This window comes from Ictidomys tridecemlineatus, chromosome 8 (assembly GCF_052094955.1).
Source record: "Ictidomys tridecemlineatus isolate mIctTri1 chromosome 8, mIctTri1.hap1, whole genome shotgun sequence".
Taxonomy (NCBI): Eukaryota; Metazoa; Chordata; class Mammalia; order Rodentia; family Sciuridae; genus Ictidomys; species Ictidomys tridecemlineatus.
Window position 1 is genome coordinate 95,963,361 of NC_135484.1, and position 23,671 is coordinate 95,987,031.

Genomic DNA, 23,671 nt, shown 5'->3' on the forward strand with positions numbered 1-23,671 from the left:
GAACAACACAGGAATGCCCTCTTTCACCACTTCTATTTAATATAGTTCTTGAAACACTGGCCAGAGCAATTAGAGAGATGAAAGAAATTAAAGGGATAGAGATAGGAAAAGAAGAACTCAAATTAGCATTGTTTACTGACGATATGGTTCTATACCTAGAAGACCCAAAAAATTCCACCAGAAAACTTCTAGAACTAGTAAATGAATTCAGCAAAATAGCAGGATACAAAATCAACACCTATAAATAAAAGGCATTTCTGTTTATCAGTGACAAATACTCTGAAAAGGAAACTAGGAAAACTACACCATTTATAATAGCCTCAAAAGAAAAAAACAAAAAACCTTGGGAATCAACCTAACAAAAGATGTGAAAGACCTCTACAATAAAAATTACAGAACATTAAAGAAAGGAATTAAAGAAGACCCCTAGAAGATAGGAAGATCTCCCTTGTTCTTGGCTAGGCAGAGTTAATATTGCCAAAATGACCATACTACCAAAAGCACTATTCAGATTTAATGTAATTCTAATCAAAATCCCAAATGACAGTCCTCATAGAAATATAAAAAGCAGTTGTGAAATTCATCTGGAAAAAATAAGAGACCCAGAATAGCTCAAGCAATCCTTAGCAAGAAGAGTGAAGCAGGTAGCATCACTATACTGGACCTTAAACTATACTACAGAACAACAGTAACAAAAACAGCATGGTATTGGCACCAAAATAGACTGGTAGACTGGTACAGAATAGAGGACACAGAGACTAACCCACATAATTACAGTTATCTTATATTAGAAAAAAGTACCAAAAACATATATTGGAGAAAAAAATAGCCTCTTCAACAAATGGTGCTGGGCAAACTGGAAATTCATATGCAACAAATGAAATTAAACCCCTGTCTCTCACCATGCACAAAATTCAACTCAGTGGATCAAGGACCTAGATCCAATTAAATCAGAGTCCCTGTGTCTAATAGAAGAAAAAGTAGGCCCAAATCTCCAACATATTGGATTAGGCCCCAGCTTCCCTAATAAGACTCCTATAGCACAAGACTTAAAATCAAGAATTAATAAATGAGATGGATTCAAATTAAAAAGCTTCTTCTTAGCAAAAGAAACAATCAGTGAGGTGAATAGACAGCCTACAGCTTGGGAGCAAATCTTTACCACTTGCACATCACATGGAGTACTAATCTCTAGGGTTTGAGGTCTATAAAGAACTCAAAGAGCTAAGAACCAAAACCAACCAACCAACCAAATAAACAAACAAACGAACAAACAATAAAAAAAAAACCCCTCAAATAACCCAATCAATAAATGGGCCAAGAAAGTGAACAGACACTTATTGATTGTGATATACAATCAATCAACAAATATAAGAAAAAATGTTAAACATCTCTAGCAACTAGAGAAATGCAAATCAAAACTACTCCAAGATTTCATCTCACTCCAGTCAGAATGGCAGCTATTAAGAATACAAACAACAGTAAGTATTGGTGAGGATGTGGGGAAAAAGGCACACTCATACATTGCTGGTGGGACTGCAAATTGGTACAGCCAATATGGAAAGCAATATGGAGATTTGATGGAAAACTAGGAATGGAACCACATTTTGACCCAGCTATCTCACTCCTCAGTCTATATCCAAAGGACTTAAAAACAGCATACTACAGGGATAGAGCCACATCAATGTTTATAGCAGCACAATTCACAGTAGCTAAACTGTGGAACCAACCTAAATGCCCTTCAGTAGATGAATGGATAAAGAAAATGTGGTATAGCTACACAATGGAATGTTAGTCAGCAATAAAAGAGAATAAAATTATGGCATTTGCAGGTAAAAGGATGGAGTTAGAGAAGATAATGCTAAGTGAAGTTAGCCACTCCCAAAAAACCAAATGCTGAATGTTTTTTCTGATATAAGGAGGCTGATTCATAGTGGGATTGGAAGTGGGAGCATGGGAAGATTAGATGAATTCTAGATAGGGAAAAGGGGTGGGAGCAGAAAGGAGGGGAAATGGGGGTATAAATGAGGGTGGGATGAGATGGGCATCAATACCCTAAGTACATGTATGAAGACAAGAATAGAGTGAATATACTTTGTATACAACCAAGAGATATGAAAAATTGTGCTTTATATGTGTAATATGAATTGTAATGCATTCTGCTGTCATATAAGATAAATTAGAATAAAAATTTTTAAAAAATCAAGTTATAAATATGAAAATGATATTTATAAACTGAAACCATCCTAATTTTTTACCCCAAAGGAAATTTGAGGGAAAGAATTAAAAACTCTTTAAAAAAATCTGTATAATTTCTGTATTTTTGTACAATGAATTCGAAATCATTTAAGCAATCTCTACTTGATATAATACGTCTGGTTTACTTAAGTAAACTAGGGATAGTAACGTCCAAACACATATATTTATTAAATTCTTACATGTTACTATGTTTGTTAAAGTGGTATTTGCTAAGGAGTCTTTTACCATGTCCCAAACAGTGTCAGACATGACGATGAGACAGATATTTATTCAGGGCTGCAGCACTGGAAAAAAGGTAATACCAATGTAAAAGTCATCTGGAAAAAATATCCCACAGAGAAAAAACAAAAAGGAAATACGGGACAGTAAAGTAGAAGCAAAATTCAATTTTTACATGCAAAAATCTAGTAACAAAACTTGATTGTTTTTATAACTCAGTCCCGGGGAAAAGCATTCTTATTGGTAAGGGATTACTGATAATTATTATCACCAGAATGAAAGGTCTCTCTAGAAGATTTGTACAGGACCTGGGTTTGGTTTAATATGGTTCATTTCCTCTGTGAAAATGTATTGAGTGGAGCTACTTTAGTGTGGCCATTAGAGTCTACTATGATATATTCCCAAAGAAATGTGTGATAGCAGCGGAAATTCAGGTAAATCTGTATTTTGCCACATCAGAATTTTAATCATCATCAGAGACTAAGATATATTTAAAAGCCTCAGGAAATTCAAAATTTTTTGGAGAAAGAATAGAATGTTTCATATTCTTTCCTTCTCTTTTAATTAGGGTGTGAGAAATTTTCATTGTGTCCAAACACTTATTCCTGAATAACTAGGGCTATGAATTCCTTAAAATATTTTTTTACATTAAAAAAATATCATTGAATGGCAACTTTTCCCAGAAATGTATTTCAAAGTCACTGTAATAACCTTTTTTCAGATTTTGGAAATTATGTAAATCCTTCTGATTGCAGAGTTGCTGGTAATGTGTCTGCCATGCATTCAATTCTTATGGTAAAAAATCTAAATCAAAGGGTAGTTAAATCTAATGGTAATTTAGAACCCTTGATGTGGTCTGCCGTTTAATTATGCAGGATTTATACTTTAGTAACCTGTGTCTTGATATCCTGATTTTGTGAATCAAAATTCTTAAGTGATATATTCAAACTCATGCTGCCAAAAAAAACCATTCCCACTTGCTAAATTGTAATAATCTGTAAGACTGAATTTGATTATAGGTTTGGTATTCAAGATTTTTTCAGAGATTTGGTGAGATGAGGTTGTGACCCTCGACCTCTGTTCTTTGCCTTGATTTATGTAATAGGAAGGGTGCCTTCATTCTAGAACCATAATTCTTACTTTAGGAGATTGGGTTCCAAAAATCTTACTTATTCTGTTCAGATTACCCCCATGAGTCACATAGATTCCTGTGGCACTGCATGTTGGTTTGTTGTCTTAAAGTTTTAACAAGAAGATCTTGGGATAACCAAGAGGTTGGGATTACCACAATAGTAAACTGGTTTTGAGATCTTGCTCCATTGGATGAGAGTTGACTTTGCTGGCCAGCTTGGGTCTGCCTCTAAGACTCAGGCTATAGGAGATGGAGCAGAGGCCCCTCATAACTTTCTGAGGAAAGCTCTGCCTCTAGCAGTGCAGAAAATGATCATGTGAAAGTTTTGATACTTATATTAAAAGTTGTTAGCTTAGGTAGAGGATGCATGTACTCAGATTATTCAGAGATGAGTCTTAAGATTCTTTTATGATATTTTGCAGTTTTCTGAACACTTAAGAAACTGAAGGTGTATTGAAGCAGTAGCATCACTAATGTAGAGATTTAAGAAAAGGAAAATAATTCCTCTGGAAAACAGAGTAAATTGTTAATAAGGTTGTAGCATACATTTTTAAAGTGGTTTCCACCGGAAGAAGCTAGTTTCAGATATCAGTTAATACTATTGCTCATTTTAGAGTTAATAGTGGATAGATATGCCATGGTGTTTTAAGAGAAGAAGGGTTTTTACAATGTTGGCTTTGCCTGTTAAACTGTTTCACTTTCATCACCTGCAGGATGTAGATAGAGCCCAGTGGGAAGATTTTTATGAGAATCCAGTGGGATGATCTGTAAAGCATTTATCTTAGTGGTTAGCACATGAAAAACACCCCCCAACTGGTAGCTACTATTTCATAGATTTTCATGTCATCGACAGTGGAATGTTTTAGGTCATTTGTCAGTATTGCACTGTGTTTTACTGTACGATATTCTTTGTATGTTCTTGGCCTTCTTAAGTATAATGATTTCTCTTTTCTCGAGTTGAATTTTGACCTTTTCAAAAGTCTGGAATTCACTGAAGACAAGGAATTATCCAACACTTCATGAATGGTGATGTTTATATTGGGTTGGCTAGCAGCCAGGTGCAAACAACGTTCAAAAGCAGACATCAATTTTCCCCTTTACAAGAGGCCACATGGTGCTCCTTTCCTGCATCAGGCTCCCATGGACATCAATGGGTGTAATGTGTGTAGAGCAAGGGAAAGGTCTTGCTGTTAGACACTAGGGCGATGTGCTATATAAGATAAATTAGTATGTTCCCATGAGCTCATGCTTTGTCCTAAAAGATGTCTTTGTCTTGAGGCCCTATTTGAGCCTACTTAGCATTAGGAGTCAATATTTGATATAACTCTCAGTAGTTGAATCCTTACTAGGATGTTCTGAGTTTACTAAAAAGAAAACCAAAAACAAACTAGGGATATTAAAGTCCAAACACAAATATTTATTAAATTCTTACGTGTTACTGTGTTTGTTAAAATGATATTTGCTAAGGAGTCTCTTATTGTTATGGTGTTTAAAGGATTAACTTAAATCTTTTCCCAAAGAGTGTTAAAAATTGTGGTCCTTGAATATATAAAGCTAAGAAAATTTTTGCACATTGTCTACGGAGATCAGGAAATGTAATGCTAATTATTTATAGTATTATAACATGGAAATATGTTACTCATGTTACTAATTCATGGGCTCATTCATTTTGTTTATAATGCTGTTTTAAACCTGCTTTCTGATTAGTCCTTAAATATAAAAATTAAATGCAGTAGTAAAAAAAGAAATAAGGAGTAGGGATGGGAGTAGATATTAAAGAATTAGCAGTCATCTTTAATTTTTACTTAATTGTTATGTGACATATATCAATAAGATTAGAATATTTAGTAAACTTTACATTACTACTTCTTTGGACTAAAGATTTTTTTCCCCCCCAGAGTTTCTTGAGCATTTTGTTATAACACAAATCCCTTGTGAACATGACAAAGAGTCTTTGGTTTCTCCATGAAATTACAAAGATGAAGTTACATATTCTTGGAGCATAAGTGGGCTTTAATTCCCTCCAGATATTTTATAAGACATTTCTGACCCTTGATTAGCTTGTGAATAATACCTATAAAGCACTCTACATTTCTAGTATGGAAGACAAAGTTGATAGGGCCCTTTCATGTCGTTATCTTATTAGATATTCTCAGGCAGTACTGTCCCCTCATTTTATAGCAAAGGAATTTTGGGTCCAAGAGGTTAAAATGTTTTGCTTAAGCTTACACAGCTCACAGTGTTAAACAAGTATCTCCTGCATACAAATAAAGCATAGCTTTTGAGACTGGGGAAATGTGACAATTTAAATGCATTGTTGTGCTCTGGAAGGGATTCTAGAACAAAATGAGAAGGTCAGTGGGAAGAATCCAAATAAATAAAAAGTATATAAAATATAAAAAAGAATAATATTAAAATAACAAAAATTCAAAAATCCATATAAAAGTCTGGAATTTAGTTTAAAAAATGTGTAAGTGATTAAAATTCTTTGGGGAACATAAGGCAAAATCTTTGAAGACAACTGAACAGATGAATGTTTTGCACATGTACAAGTAATAGATTCTTTTTTTTAATCATTGTTGCTTTTAGTGGAGAAACTGTATGCAAATGGATAAATTTATAAATATTAATGGATAAATCATAATTGGACAATCAGTACTATGTATCAATTTAAAAATTAGAATTGTGTTAGTAGAGTTAACTCAAGGTTAGCAAATAAAGCAAATTATAAAATTAAAAACAAATCTTTGAATAACTTTCAAAAGCTTACATAAATATTTTTATTTAGACATAATGTTTGCACATGGTTAACATGAAAGATTTGTAATGAAAACGAATAAATGTTTTTCCTTCTTCCCCTTTCCTATCCTATTTCTAAAAACCATTTAAAAACATTTTTTAATGTTTCTGGTGGTTACTTCCATGTCTCTAAATGTTTATACTGTGAAAATATGCTAACTAGACATTTTTTATTCCTGTTATGATAGATGAGGATTTACTTTGTTTATACTCAATTTTCTTTTCTCTTTCCCAGTACTGTTACTATAGAATATAACAATACTTTTGGAGCATAGTTTTAATTTTTTATCAGATTGTTTATATACTTAGTTTAAAAGTGAAGCAGGTGTACAGAGATTATCACAAAACTCTGCATTGCCTTTAACCACTGTTTGTAGCCCAGAGACAAGTACTTGGGACTTTTGGCCATTTTGTTGGTGTTTAAATCATATCACTAAACAATATGTTTTTGGTTCTACTTCTTAATATTCTGTTTTACAATTATCTGTTGGATTCCGTCTCTGGAAGATGAATGTTTAGCTCACCCTTACCCGCTCTGTCCCAGACATGTCGTACTCTGTAGCCTTGTCCTTGTGTGGTTATGGCTTTCATTTATCTGGATCTGTATTCTGTGTTACCTTGTTGTGACTTAGTAAATGCTGTTCACAGCTGGGGTGTGAGTATATTGTGATGACTTTTCCTTTCTTATGCAACTTCTTGTTTTCTCTGTAGTTAATATTTGCTTTTTTGCTTCTTTTTCTATATAACTAGTTACAAATCCATCCCCAATTATTAAAATGCTCTCTCAGAATACATCAGGTATTTTATCTTTTTGGATCTTATTCTCCTTGAGTATTGTTCTGTCCATTCTGGATATTTTCCCTCTATCCCTGGGCACAGACGACTTGTTCTGGGGATGCCTTCACCTGTTTCCATGTTAGATCTGTTTGATGATTTTATATTCACCTCTCTCTTAGTTTGCAACCTGATTTTTGTGCTAATTCTTTATGCTGCAGTATGGAATAGAATTTTTGTGAGAACCTCAGAGTCCTGGAAAAATGTCTGTATTGATGCTCTTATAATTATTGGATAAGTATCTAGATTGGAAGTAATTTTCCCATCAGAATTTTGAAACTGATACTCTATTTAAATAGTCCTCTGAATTTTACTTTTGCTGTTAAATCTCAACATCATTAAATCTCATCTCCACACCCCACCTTTTTTTCTTTCTGTGAAGTTTTAGGACAGTGATTCTTCAACCCAGTCTTTGTTTTAGGGTTGTCTTGGAACTTGATCAAATTCTGGTTTGAAGTACTTGGTTTGGAGTAGTGCTCATATATATGTATTTCTGCAAAGCTTCTTTGGTAATTCTAATATGTAGCTACAGTTGAGAACCACACTGTCTTAGATTCTTTTCTTGTCCCCATGGTGCTGAAATTTCATGGTTATGTGCTGTGTTGTGCTTTTAATTAATTGTTTCATTAATCTGTAAGTTCACATTCTTTAATTTTGGAAAGTCTTAAGTTTCTTTTCCTTAGCCCACTTGTCTGTTTTTAGTGGGCTCTCCACGAATTTTCTCTTCTCTGATTTTCTATAACTTTTTCTTTGGGTTTTGGTTTTCAAGTGATCACCTCAGTTTGAACTTCTAACCCCTCTATTGAGTTTTCCTTTTTCTATCATCATATTTTAATTTTGCCAGGAAGTCATTTTTTTTGTGCTCCGTTTCTTCTATTTTTATTTTGTGGGTTCAGTGTACCTTCTTTCCTAGGATGTTAATAATTTAAGTTTGTATCTCCCTTTCCAGCTTTGGTTTTTTTTCAAAATTCCTTAAACAAAAACCTTATCACTTTGTTTTATCCCCTGGTATTGTACATTCCCCTGATGAAAAGGATATGGATGCTCTATGTGGTGAGTCTGTCAGCTTTCACCTTTACTATGGGATGGTCTGGCTGGGTCTTTGCTCCGAAGGAACCCTGGTATCAGAATCTGGAGATCTTTTCCTTGGGCCATTCAGATCCTCAGAAAATATTCTTTTCAGCTCCACCATTGGGAACTTTGTGGGTGGGATTTGGTTAGAGGATGTTAAATTTTAGTATGTGAACTCATGCTTAATTTACTTCCACATTTGTATCTCTTGCCATGCAGATTAGAGATACTGTCTGTCTTATTCTTTCCACAGAATAAATCTCCAGGCTTTTGGATGTTGGGCAGTCATTTAAGGAAGGGAGAAGCTGCTTCTCAGTCTTGTCCCTTCTGTTTCAAGCCCCACCCCAACTTCCATCCCCATCCAATGCTGTCTATTTCTGATGGGGTTTTGGAGGATTTCAAGATGTGTCTTGTTGCTTTTCTTCGTCTTCCATGCCATGTTGTAGGCTTAGGCTTTAGCTCTCCCTTAGGTCAGGTACCACTTGTTCTGCTTTCCAGCTCCCCTGTATTGGATCAGCTCCTTTACCTTTCTCCTTGTTTGTAGGGATATATCCTAAAAATAAACCCCATTACTGTCAATGCAGTGCAGTGTCAGAAGAGATTAAAGATAAACTATGTGTTTCTTTGCTCCTTTTAATTAGAACTGAATGATGTGATTGTGACAAAAAATAAAGAGATGATAAAAGTCCTCAGATTGTCATAATGAGTTTTTTTTTATACGTCAACTTTGAGTTTTGGTTAAACTTCTTGACATGAAGTGTGTCTGCAGAAACTGAGCAGGAGCTGTGTTTGGTGAGTTTGGTGGTGTATCTTGCTGTGCGATCAGAATGAAAGTTAAATTTCTGAGAGTTATTTAAACCCCTCTACTGCAGCACAGATTGACAGTTGTCATTAAAATGTTTGTTTTATAAACCTTAGAAACAAATGTATTGGTTTTAACCAAAAGAAGCCTTACATTTCTCCCTATATCAGTCAATACTACAGTATCATTTTAAGTATTTTTTAGTGCCATTTACACCTCATCCAGATGTCACAAAGAAAATTTAGAAATTACAATTTATTTCTATCCTTTTAATGTACATTTAAGACATAAACTATAGTGTAATCTTTTCTTTAAATTATTTTTCTTCTAGATTTTTTTTGGTACTGGGAATTGAACTCAGGGGCACTTGGCCATTGAGCCACATCCCCAGCTCTATTTTGTATTTTATTTAGAGAGAGGTCTCACTGAGTTGCTTTGTGCCTCACTTTTGCTGAGTCTGGCTTTGAACTTGCAATTCTCCTGCCTCTCCCTCCCGAGCCACTGTGATTACGGGAGTGTGCCACATTGCCAGGCTTCTTCTAGAAATTTGATAAGATAGCATATTTGGCATCTTTTTACTATTTTTTGATAGTTACCTGTCATTATTATATTTCAGAGATAACACACATATTCTTTTTTGGGGGGTAGGGGATACCAGGGATTAAACTCTGGGCCACTCCACCACTGAGCCACATTCCCCCCAGCCCTATTTTGCATTTTATTTGGAGATAGGGTCTTCATTGAATTGCTTAGTGCCTCACTTTTCCTGAGGTTGGCTTTGAACCTGGGATCCTCCTGTCTCAGCCTCTCAAGTCACTGGGATTACAGGAGTGTGCCACTGCATCTGGCTAATATACATATCTTTACTGCATCTTTATTTAAGTTTGGAGAACCAATCTGAAATTACTATTCAATAGACAATAAAAAGCCATATTTTTTAAGTTTTATACTCCCAGGAGCAATTTTTAAAAATATTTGCTTCTTTTCTTTTTTAAAGAATAGTGTTCTCCTCTATCTTAGAACCTCTTCTGTTATTAAAATTTTCTGTGGGTAATTTGAGAAAGTTCCAACATTATATTTGAAAAACCTAAAACCTACAGAAAAGTTGAAAGAGTAGTTAGTTGTAGTAGTTAGTTGAACCCTTCACCTGGGTTCATATAGTAATATTTTGCTGCATTTGTGTTCTGTATCATGCTATATTTTTAATTTTTATTGAACCATTAAGTTCATCATGACACTCTTGTCTCAATAAGTTTGTATGTCATCAGAATAAGGATCTTCTCTTACTTAATCATATCATTTTAAACTCTAAGAATTCCATAATACCATCTAATATATATATTTTGTATTCTTTTCTGATTTTCTGCAAACTCTAACTCCCTGGTTTTCTTTGCCCCCATTCTATAACCAGGACTCCAAGATCCAAATAAAAATCTCACATTCCATTTTGTTGGTGTATATATTTCCTTTATTCTAGAACCATCTTTTCCTTACCACTTACTTTATAGAATGTCTCATACTCTGGATTTGTCTTCTTATTTCCTCATGACGGGATTCAAATTAAACATTTTTTGGCAAAAAATGTTACCATGGCGATGGTGTAGAATGAACCCATTAATGGTAGTGCTAATTTTGATAATCAAGGTGGGATCTACCGTATCTGAATTTGTTAAAAGAACAATTTAGGCTAATTTTCTACTTTGTGATTAATGAGTAAACTGTGGCTGATTTGTGCTGATCATGCTTCCTAATAGCCTTTTTTCCAGTGGTTAGTATTCCTTGGTGTGTGTGTGTGTGAGTCTATTACTTAATTATAAAAATAATCATATCTATCTTGTTTATTACTTTGTAAAGAAGAGCTTTTCTACATCCCCTTTTTTTCTTTTTTTAAAATGTCACTGTTGACTCATGCTGCTTTTTTTTTCATTGTCTTAGAATCCATTATCATTGCTATTCTTTTTGATTCTTAAATTATCTCCAGCTTGGCTAGTTGGAGCCTAGAAGCAGACTTTTTTTGCTCTTTCACCATGTTTCCATTAGACTTTAAGCATTTCTTTGCTTTCTGGTACCAGAACATGTTTCCAGCTCACTTTATGTTTTCGCTGCCCTAGTTCTGCATCAGTTATTTCCCTAAGGAGTACTGGTTTATTTTCCTGGGTCTTCATCTTTGGAAATCAAGATCCAGGTACTAAATGTGTTTATTGCTACCTGTCATCACTGCTTGTAGGTCTTTTCCATAAGAAGAGATAGATAAATATTTTTTCCATTACAAGTTTATTACTGTTTCCCTATCCAGATTGATATTATGAGTTTTTTTTTTTCTGTACCTTCTCCCATTCCATCTTCTTGGTTTCTAGCATTAATGTATTTACCTAATTGCTCTTTCCTACAATATGCAAAATAGTGTCTTGTTTCTACTTTATATAAACAGTCTTATTTGGTTTCAAGGTACAGAGATTTACTCAGACTACTTGGAAAAGACTACTTGGGATTAGGATACCCATTGGTCTGGGTCTAAGGGAGCTTTTGGCATCAGCTGCTCTCATCCAGTCGCTTATCCTTCTTGATTGATTTCTCGGTTTTCATTCTTGGTATCTCTACATCTCATCTCTCACCTTGAAAATTCCTAAGTGTGGAGGAAATTATTGGGTTGGTTATTTACTCTGTAATAAGTAGCATCTTGATCCAAATGCCTTTGGTGCAGATAGCCAGGACCAGGGGAATAGGGATTTCTATGGAAAGCAACAAACTTTCTGCTTCCATTGTATGGTTAGTATAAACATTGGGCACTTTTAGGCTTCATAGCAATGCACACTAATTTTCATTTCTCTTAGTATAGAAGTAGATTTCTCCATCCAGGCTTGTTCAGCTTATGAGTAATTAGAAAATGTACTAGGTCTTTGGCTCAATCCCCAGCACATACACACACACACAAAGTGGTAAAATGTATTTAGTTCCCAGATTGCCAACCAGTTCTCTTTCTGAACAAATGAAAGATAATATGCTGTGCAGACGTATGGTAAAACTGTAAAACTAGGCTTCTGTTGATGAACCATATATCCTACAGAGATCCTGTCAGATTATAATGGGGCTAAAAATTTCCTGTTGCCTAATGATACGGGAGGTGTTTTAGTGTCCTTCTTCACATATTTGTGGTGATGCTAGTCTAAATAAACCAACTGCACCACCAGCCATATAAAAGTATACCACACAGAATTAGCTATAGTATATGATACTCTATAATAAAAGACTGTGTTTTTGGTATTTACTATAATTTTTATCATTAGAGTGCATTTTATTTATTCAGAAAGTTTACTGTGGAACTTGTGGGTTCAATTCCCACACCACAAAAGCCTCACAAACGAGGACAACAAAGAGGTCACATTAAGTAATTGACTTATATTACATGTAATATTACTTATATTACACCCCATGTTTGCACTATTATAAAATGTGCCTAACAACACATTTCTTGACATGTATTTCCATCTTTCAGTGATATATGGCTGTATTTATTGATGGCATTTTAGCAAGAGCCTAAAAGGAAGAAACAGGTGTTTTTTTCTCTCTCGATTCTGAATAAGAGTATGAAGTATCCAAGGTATGAAAATTTGATGTTCTGAGAAGAATATTAATTTTTGCCTGGTTTTGATATTAAGTGAGAATTAACAAGAGAATTCATAAAATGTAGCACACACAGGAGAAAACAACCTTTTAAATACTACAGACTTCAGATCCAAATTTGGTATGAGTCATTCAAATCTGTGACTTTAGGAGAGTTCCTTATGTCATCTTAAGCCTCAGATTCCTCTTTTGTAAAATGGGCATCCTATCATAGTTGATATAACTATTTAATGAGAAGTCAGAGGATTGGGCTTTTTTTTTTTTTTTTTTTTTTAACTTTGCTTTCTGGCAAGTTGGAAATCCTGTCTCTGGAGAAGTAATGGGATTTCCCCAGTGTCAGCAAGAGACAGAGAAGAAGGACATCTCTAAGAAGTGTGATCTGAGGGCCTGGAAGCAGCCTATACGTGATTCCCTACTTGTTAACACTCCAAAAAAACTAGATTTCATGTATAAATTGCATAACTCAAGTGTCTTAACTATATATTTGTACTGCCACCACTACAACAATGTGTTTATAACTATAGCTGTCTTTAAAAGGTGGATAAAAAGTAATAGAAGTAGGTCTTATTTACGTAGTTCAGTATTTCAGGGTTTCTGATACCCAGAATATTTGATGATAGAGAATTAGTACTTTATAACTGGCATAATTCCTATTGTGTCTGATTTTTAAGATAGTATGTAGTTCACGAAAATTGTTTTTCTTGGTACCTTATTCATCTAGTCAGATGAACATTATAGTATTCACTTTTATATAGAAAGTTATTATTAACTGATTCCATGTTTAAATCTCTTTCAAGCTATTTTTTTTCAACAAAGTGTTAATAATCAGGAAGTATCCTTGGGTAATTACTGTGCTTCTCTGTGAGTTTTGATTTATAATTCGGAAGGTAGCAGTCTATGTATTTTGTGGTATGTGTTACAGTGTTTCATGTTTTGTTGCCAGCACTGGTGAGAACTGCAGCCTGTCTTAGATAATAAGGTACTTCAGCACATAAAGTATCTCGAGCTATTTTGTATCATTTTGTGCAGTGTCTAGGAATGTAGAATATTCAGTCTGGTTTCTTGAACTAGAACATCCAAATGAAGAAATGAAGTCAGATTTCTCTTTGGCCTTGGTTAAATTACTTGATCTCTCTGTGTTTCAGTTTACTTATCTGAGGGTTTTATTTTTTTAAGCAAGCGAGAGAGAATTTTTTTAATATTTATTTTTAGTTTTCAGTGGACACACATCTTTATTTTATTTTTATGTGGTGCTGAGGATCAAACCCAGGGCCCCGTGCATGCCAGGCGAGCGCGCTACCACTTGAGCCACATCCCCAGCCCATCTGAAGTTTTTAAACCAAGATGATAATAAATAGGGACATGCTTAATTTCTATAAGTAGTGCATTAATCTTAGAAAATTTTGCTACATGCACTCAGCAAGCAGTCTCTTCTGTCATCTTGTGCTTTGGAGTGTAAGAAGTCCCATTCTTTCAACCATTCTCCGTTTTTGTGCTCTGATGGTTTGAACATCATGTGGTTCAGATTCTTTATTTACAGAATGGGAACAGTGATCATATCTACCTACTTTATAGGGTTACTGTGAGATAAAATGAATTATTGCATGTAAATTTGGAAAAGTACCTGGCACTGTTGGTGACTAATAATCCAATAAATGTTAGTTATACCTTAGTTCAGACTATATAATGTTTCTTTATAATATTTCAATAAATAAATAACTATGTAGACGTTGGTAGGTATTTTTCACTATGCAACAATTAGAGTTTCAAGAAAATTGAACTTTGGATAAGGATCAACTTAGATTCTGCTTTTCTGCAGAACTAATCCCATTGTAGTAGAAGAATAATCAGAAGAAGTGGAAGATTCCTAATAGGATTCTGGCTGATGATGGAGTTGAGAATTTAGACAATTTTCTCTTGGATGTTGTAATATCCATAAATTTTTACTGAAGTAAGTTCATTTCCTCAGCCTACTTTAGGTATGGCAGGTGCTGTTTGATTCCCCATTGTATTAATGTTTAAAAAGCATGGCATGGCCACATTGAGGTGATGAGTGATTTTCTTTACCATCATTGATGGACCTCCTTGGTATCAGTGCATAGGAAACTTGATCCTAGATTCATCTTTGGTTAAAAGTGTACTGAAACTGGGATACATGGAGCATGGTATCAAGGAAGGAGACATCAGATCACTTTGAAACTGAGATGCAGTTTATGTGAACCAACCACTTTTTCCTCTTTCTTTCATGAAAGGCTGCCCACAGCCTCCCCTATTCCATCATGCCATAGGATTCTATAGGGATGGGTTGTCCTGCCCATGTGATACCATGCTGCTTGTGACTGGGAGAGTAAGTCTGTATAATTATGGAGTTCAGCATTTGGAAACCACCCACTCGTCTATAGTATTGTTCTCCAATTTAGATTTTATTGGTAGAAAAGTTAATATTTTGGTTCTTCATTTGCTTTCTTATTTCTTGTATCTCATTCTTCTTTCTAACCTGTTTCTGTTAACATTCTTATCTACCTCATCTCATTTTTTTGGTTCCAGGATCTTATATGTTGGAAATCCTTAAAACACAAATGCCTGTCCTCTCTTATGCCTTGCATTTGTAAGTTTAATTACATGCCATTTATTATTTGCATAAGGAAACCAGGGTTAATTCATTCAGGGTGTTGGGGGCCAACACCAAGTCAAGAATAGTCAGCAACAAAGACAAGCATTTTCATCTGTGTGAGCATGAACAGCATTTACCTTGCATTCTTGCTTCGCAGTGAGTTCATCTGTAGCAGTGAGCCCTTTTGAGATGTCTTAATAGTATCTGCATGTGTATCCCATTCCTGGGATCATTACAAATTTCATCTTAAGCCATCACAATGTTTTCCCCTTCTAAACTCACTTTTCTTCTTGATGTGATGTAAGTCTTGATTTGATTGTGATTTTTCAACAATTTGCTTTTTAATGCTATTCAGAATAAAATCTATGAATGTGTTATAGAAGGTTTGGGGCTGGTTGTTAGTTTTTAAAAGTGATTTTAAAAATTAAATACTTTAGGTGCAGTGTTTGTCTTTAAAATGTTTGTACCATAATACTTTTTATCCACAAAAATATTCAAAATATGTGTCTCTTTTAATTTTTTTTTAAAAATTTGAACTTTTTAATTTTAGTTTTGATTTGTAGAAAATAACAAAGATTATACAGACAGTTCTTGAATACTCTGTGCCCAATTTCCCCTGTTATTGCCATCTTACACTAGCATGTAGATTTACCATGACTGCTGCACTAGCATTGGCACATTACCTTAAATTTGACCTGGATTTTACCGGTTTTCCCCGGATGTCCCATTTTCTTCTGGGATCCCATTCAGGATACCACATTACATTTAATTGTTTTGTCTCTTTAGTCTTCTCTGGCCCATGACATTTCCTGAGGCTTTCCTTGTTTTTGATTACCTTGACAACATTTTTTTGTGTGTGTGCTGCTGGGAGTTGAACGCAGGGCCCCATACATGCTAAACATGCCTCTACCACTGAGCTATGCCTCCAGTCCACCTTGACAGTTTTGGGGTGAACTGGTCAACACAGTAGGAAGAACGTCCTTCAGTTTGGGTCTGTCCGATGCTCTGAACATGGTTATAGCCTTTGAAATGTTTTGCCATCTATTTTTAAGAGTGGTCCTGCTGTGAAAGCATATTTTAGAAAACTTCAGATCAGATTTTAGTTAATAATTAATATATTTATTGGATTCCATTACATAAATTGTGATGGCCACACTTCTATTTATTGATAAGGAGGTATTTAAGGCTAGTTAAATGAAGTAGCTTACATGAGTAGTGAGCAATGCTGGCAGTGAATGTGGTTACACTTGTGTTGACAGAGACTGTGAGAGTTGTTTAGTGGATCTCGGCAGAAGAGGGTGGGTGAGGTTTCTTTATTTAGTGAACTTGTAGTTCTTCCTGGCTCAGTTCAACTGTGTCCTTTCCCCTATATTTCTTTCTGTTTTTCCTAGAAGAGTTCAGTTATTGGTGTAGCCTTTTTCATCAATTTTTATCACACTGTGCTATTGAAACTTTTCCCATCTTGCTTTCTGAAGAGTCTGTGTGCTCCTTGATGTCAGGCATTGTATTTTTTCTTTATATAATCTTTAGCACAGGTTATAGTAAATGACAGCTCCTGGGTGTTCTGTCTGGGTGTTGTGTTTGAAGTGAATTAAGCTGAGTATACCATAGATGCATATTATAGTATAGTGAACAGTATAAATGTTTGAAAGAAGTATCTCAGGTAAACAGAATGGCAGAAAAGGACCATTGAACCAACACATGGTTGATGGCTAAGTGAATGTCTTGACAGTTCTTTGCTGTAGGCTTTCAGAGCAAGGCTGAGGCAACCAAGGAAGCTTTCCTTTAGGAAGTGGTGTGGGGTTTGTTTTAGGATATGAGCACAAGGTGTATGGGGCAAGTTGGTTGGTGTATGATGGGTAGGGAATACAAGAGTCTTAAAAGGGTGTTGGATAGGCCAGTCTATGGTAATAAAACATTCTGATAGAGCCAACAAGGCTGGTAGGTAAGTTGAGTCATATTGTTGAAGAGGGAATGTCAGATCAAGAACTTCGATTCCAGTTAGGTCATGGGTAGCTATTAAATGTATTGAGCAGGGGAATCAAGATCTGAGAAAAATTTCAGAAGAATTCATCTAGAAGAGAGTTTGGAAATTGGTGGCTCATAGATTGAATTGAGGCTCAAATCTGGGTGATTGTAGAGAAAATGCAAGAAGTATGTGTGTAGGGAGACAGGGTGATAGAAGAATTATGTAAATCTGGTGACTTATAACTTAGAAGATCCAAGAGTCTCAAAAAGTAAAAGAATAAAAAGATGACTGTATTGGTTATCCATTGCTATTTAACAAATCATCCAAAACTCTAGTACTTTAAAACAAATATTTACTACCTCATACAATTTCTGAGGGTCAGAAATCTTGGAGAAATGGTGTAATTGGGTGTTTCTGGCTCATGGCCTTGTTTGGTTCCCTTAGGTGGCAGACAGGCTGTGTAGTCATCTTGAGGCCCAGCTGGCTGGTGAATCTGTTGGCAGGCTCTAGCTCCTTGCTTGCTGTTGACTGGAAACCACAGTATGTGCACGGGATAGCAGCTTACTTTCCCCAGAGGGAGAGGTCCAAGAGTAAGGGAGAGTGGGCACCTTGGAAGTGTATCATTTTTGCAGTATAATTTTTCTTTTTGGTACCAGGAATTGAACCCAGAGATGCTTAACCCCTGAGTAGCCCTTTTAAACATTTTATTTAGAGATAGGGTCTTGCTGAGTTGCTTCGGGCCTTGTTAAGTTGCTGAGTCTGGCTTTGAACTTGTCATCCTCCTGCCTCAGCCTCCTGAGTAGCTGGGATGAGAGGTGTGATTCTTGTGCAGTGTGAGAGGACACTATACAAGTGTATGAATTATAGAAGGCAGGATTATTGATATTCATCCTGGAGGACAGCTACACAGATATTCTCTGGGAACAAAATCTGTGTTGTGGGCTGGGGTTGTGGCTCAGTGGTAGAGCGCTTGCCTAGCATGTACGAGGTCCTGGGTTCGATCCTCAGCACCACATAAAAATAAATGAATAAAATAAAGGTGTTGTGTCCAACTACAACTAAAAAAATAAATATTAGAAAAAACCCTTGCATTTTAAAAAAGATCTGTGTTGCAACAGCTTTTCTGAGGGATTTTAGCTTGTGTACGAAATGTCATTGAAGGGTGTCCTGTAGGGTATCACAATAAAATTGCTTGTGATTAACTATTCTGTTCCACTGATGGACCCAGATTCTTATAATTTACTTTTGCTATAATCTTAAGTTTAGAATACAATAGTGGTTTTAAAGATCATTTAGTTCATTCCCTCAGTTTTGTTGCTTTTAAAAATTGAGGTCCTGAAAGGTAATGATGATCAGAGACACATTGCTGATCCAGTGCAGATCTAGGAGTAGGTTGAAGATACCCGACTTGTAGAATGTTGCTCCTGCCCTTGCATGCAGTTTCCTGCTCCTTGCTTCTCTGGGACTGAGTCTTATGATAAAAATGTCACCTTCAGAATTTGTCTCTGTGATTCAGCAAGCAAATAAATTATGTATTTTTTATTTCTATTTTTCATTACGTGAAATAGTTCAGATGTAATATTGAAGATTTTCTATATGTTTTTTAAATACATAAATGTAACATTTGGTTTTGCCAAATGATGAAGTGCTTATATAACAGCAGTCTGCTAAAAAAGACTAAAAATATACCCATTTTAAAAGTTAAGATTTTGTCATGTTAGCTTTTTTGGCATTCCTCAATCTTAATGCCTAAAATAGCCTGGAACCCACGTATAAGTGTATTACTCTTCCCTACCTCTGTTCCAGCTTCTCTTTCAGAGAAGGCATTTTGTTAGCAATACTGGTATTTTTTTAAAATTTTCTTGCTGGAATATTAATACTTTTGGTGTAAGTCACTGTCCCAGTGTCTAAGAGGCCAGAGCACAAGTCTAGCGAGTCTTTAATGTAATCCTATAATAGGATTACATATACCTGGATATTTCAATGTAGGGCTTTTTATGCATATTTAGAAATGTTAGAAATAATAGTTTTAGGGCAATCTTTTAATACTCTGCATTCAATACATGAAATTGGAGCATCTCCCTAAGTGACACCACATTCTTTAACTATTACATTACAGACAGATCCAGAATGTCAGTTGGACAACTGCTCTTCTCAGACATTTTTAGTCATGTTACTAGTATGAGGATTAGCATTAGCCTAAATTGGGGACCCTGTGTTAAAGGATTTAACTTCTAAAGCAAAACCAGTTTTTTTTTTATTGGTAATATTTATGATTGCATTCTCTCTTAAACTGTGTTATTAAAAGTAATTATAGATAATATACTTCTCAGTAGTTGAATGATCTAGAAAGTTTATAACTATTTTTTTTAATGGCAAGCTATTTTGAGGTGTGAGTTCTAAGCCTCTGTTGATATTGACCACAGAGATACTTTTATAAATAGCACTGTTCATTTCATCCATGTTTATCTTACCCCTGGAGAATTTAGGTTCTTGGATGGATTATTTCTTTGTTTACATTTTCTAAGGCAGCAGGTTTTACAGTAAGAATCCCATATTAAGGGTGCAGCAAAAACTAGTCTGGGGTGTAGTCCTGGTTTATCATTCCAGAACCTTATTATTTTACAGCATTCAAATAAATTAGTAAGAATTGCAGTGTTATGTTTTATTCACTCATGGACCTCAACCCCAGCTCTAGGGAGATGCCTGGAACAAAATGGGACATCTTACACAGTTTTAATTTATTAACATGGTTTCAAATGAGCATTTATGATCTTTTTTGGCTATGTTAAACTGATTTCCATTTCTTTTTTTTTGGTATGGGGGATTGAACTGAGAGGTGCTTAACCACTGAGCCACATCCCTAATCCTTTTTATTTTAATGCAGAGGCACACCAAATTGTTGAGTCTGGCTTTAAACTTGTGATCCTCTTGCCTCAGCTTCCTGAGTTGCTGTGATTACAGGCATGTGATTACACTCTTGGCTTGATTTCCAGTTATAAATAAGTTGAATTTATTAAATCACTGCCTCTGACAACTTGAAGATAACATATATGCCAGGCGAGCGCACTACCGTTTGAGCCACATCCCCAGTCCAATTTCCCTTATTATTAACATTGTGATAAATTGGTTACAATCATGGAACCAATGTTTATTATTAATGTCATTATTAACTAAGATTCATTGTTTAGGGTATCACATAGTTTAATGAATTTTGGCAAATGCCTATCATATAATCATTGGTGTAATATAAAACAAAATAGTTATATGCCCTAAAGATCTTTTGCTTCACCTATTGATTTCCTTTCTCCTTCCTTGCAAGCCCTGGACACCACTGATCTTTTGCTGTCTCTGTAGTTTTCCTTTTCCAGAAGGTGCTGAAGTTGAAATCATACAGTATGTAGCTTTTTTATACTGGCTTCTTTCACTTAGCAAAATATTAAAGCCCCCACTCTGTCTTTTCCTGGCTGGGTAGCTTAGTCCTTCTTGAAGTAATAGCCCATTATATGGATGCGGTGAGTTTGTTTATCCATTCATTGCTTGAACAACATCTTGTTTACTTCTAGTCTTTGACAATTCTAGATAAAGTTGTTTTGAACATTCATGTGCAGGTTTTTGTATGAATGTGTTTCAGATCATTTGGGTAAATACCTGGGGGTGCAGTGGCAGGGTTGTGTGGTAAGACTGGGTTTAGCTGTATGAGAATCTGCTCAGTATCTTCCAAAGAGACTGAACTATTTTGCATTTCCACTATCAATGAATGAGTTTGTTGTTCCACATACTTGACAACAGTTGATATTGTTTTAGATTTTAGCCATCCTGATAGGTATCTAGTGGTATCTCTTTGTTGTTTTAATTTGCAGTTCCCTAATAACACATAATGTTGAGCATCTCTCCATATGCTTATTTACAAGTGTATATTTTCTTTGGTGAGCTCTCTGTTTAGATCTCTTGGCTACTTTTTAATTGCAATTTTTTCTTATTGATCCTTTAAGAGTTTTGAATGCTAATCTTTTACAATTATGTCTTTTGCAAATATTTTCTCTTAGTCTGTGGTTTATCTTTGCATTTTCTTAGCCATCATTACTTTTAGTTTCTTATATATTTGCTTTTTTGTTTTTTATTATTGTCTGTTGTATTTCTCCTGGTAGAATTTAGTTCCACAGTGGCAGAGCTTTTTGTTTTATTTAAAATGTAATTTCAGCTCATGAAACATAGTAGGGTTTTATTAAATATTTTTAAAAATGAATGAATGAATGAATGAATGAATGAGTTGAAGACTGATATTGGTTGTATGAAAGGATGTTGGATGTTAATTCATTAGATCTTGCCTTCTTTAAACTCAGGATCTTTTAAAATGAAGTAAAAATTTAAAACAGATTTAGATGGTATTTTAGAAAATGTAATGATTTTTGACAAGGTGCAGCTGCTTATGTGGTGGTATTAATAGATTTCCTTACTGTATTATTTATGAGTAGCTTAAGGGCATCTGAAGTCAGTGGGGGGAAAAAGTGCTGACTCATTTGATTTTTAAAGATGAAGTTGTCTATTTGTGTTTCTAGGTTAGGAGAATTGGATTTCCCCAGTAGAATCAGTACTGCAACAATTGCGGAGAAAGGACTTTATGTCTGATGAGAGACTATAGCTTCAGAAAGGTGGACAGCCAGGGTTTCAGAGCCTGCATTAACTACCTTTGTTTCCCAGGACCTAGGCCATTTTGTACCTGGTACACCAAAGAGACTCAGTAGGTATTTGTTGAAAGAATACATTGATAGTGAATCACAGTTATGTTCATGATCTGCAAATGACATGAAACATGGGTGCTATTATACTCATGCATCTTTATTTTAGAAGAAAAATGTATTAAGAAAATGTATCCCAGAAATTATATTAAGCAAACTACCTTTGATTTATAGTCTCAGGGAATAAATTTTCTACACAGTGTGCATCTGTGATTCATTTAGTGAATTTTTGGGAAACAGGGCTTGATGTTCAGAGGTAGTGTGATTGGATTGGGTCTTTAATCTCTTGAGATTGTTGTGTGAGAAGAAATATTATTGTGCATGTTGCTGGTTATATGTCACTTTGCCCAGATTCTTGTTTTCCACCTGCAGTTCAGGTAAACATAGCAAGACCCAACCAAACTTGTCTGAGAGGAAATGTTACTTAGGTACTTTTAGAGTGTTTTGACTCTGGATATTTTTAGAATGCAGAAACACATCTTTTTTTTTTTTTTTTTTGGTTAGGAGGGTTGAAAGGGAGGCTGTCATAGCTCCACTGTTGGAAAGTTTCATCCTAGTAATTGTCAGGGAGTAAGAATTGAAATCCTTCCAGACTTCCTCCAGCTCCTCATAACAGCTTTAACTTGGGTCCCTGTGGTGTGCCTCACCATCTCTGTCATATCTCATCAATTATACTCCTTTACTCACCTTCACATCTCTGTGCTCTCAGCAGATAGGGTTTGTTGTCTTTTATTACTTCTGCCTCAAGACTCAGACTAGAAATCTCTTTTTTCATATCAGACTTTTGTGCTGCACCTTTCTGTAAAACCTGCTTCTTTATGATGTCCTGGCATGCACATGTGTCCTCCGTTAGGTTGATATTCATTTGTTGGCATTTGTAGTTCATACTTGATTTTTTTCCTGAAATGCCTTTTCCATAATTCTAGAACAGTAGTTTGAAAGTATTACAAGTGCCGACTTACTGCATTTCATGTCCTTAGCTATTTATGAAATTATAAAAATATTTTGAGACATAAGATAGTGGGAGATAGGTTCAGTGCTGTGTTTCTGTAGTTCCAGCTATTCAGGAGGCTGAGGCAGGAGGATTGCTTGAATGCAGCAGACCCTTTCTCTTTAAAAACCACATTAATGGGAAGATGACATCTGTAGACAACAATAAAGGAGGTAGGGACTTTGCTTTTGAAAATCTGATTGTGTTTTCACAAGCATAATGGGCATTTGTGTAAAACAGATATTAGAAATTATAGGTCACAAGGTTTCAGAGAGCATAAACTACTGAATCTTATAGATGAGGAGACCTGGCCTGGTGAATTAGTTGTCTGCTCCTGTTGCTAGCAAGTGGCTGGCAATATCTACTTCCTAAATTTAAATTTAGTGTCTTTGGCTTCTTCCTCCCTTGACTCCTTTCTGCCTTCATTCTTACTGTCCATCCTTTCCTTCTTTCCACAAATGTTTGAATATCTTCTCTCTTCCAGGTAGTGTGCTCACTGTTGTAATTTACAGGGGTAAATAAAAAAGGCCACTGCTCTCACATTGTTCTCTGACTATTGAGAGTGCTGGACTTGTCAACAGAGATCTGGTCTTTTAGCTAGGGGACCTCAGGCCA

General features: G+C 35.3%; 1 protein-coding gene and 1 non-coding gene across 23 annotated transcripts in view; both read left to right on the top strand.

The window, feature by feature from the left end:
- Dst (dystonin) overlaps positions 1-23,671 on the top strand; it is a 427,642-nt gene that overhangs the window by 124,134 nt on the left and 279,837 nt on the right. The window lies entirely within an intron of this gene.
- Positions 18,267-18,339, top strand: Trnaa-agc (transfer RNA alanine (anticodon AGC)). Its single transcript has one exon. It is a non-coding gene; the product is annotated as a tRNA-Ala (tRNA).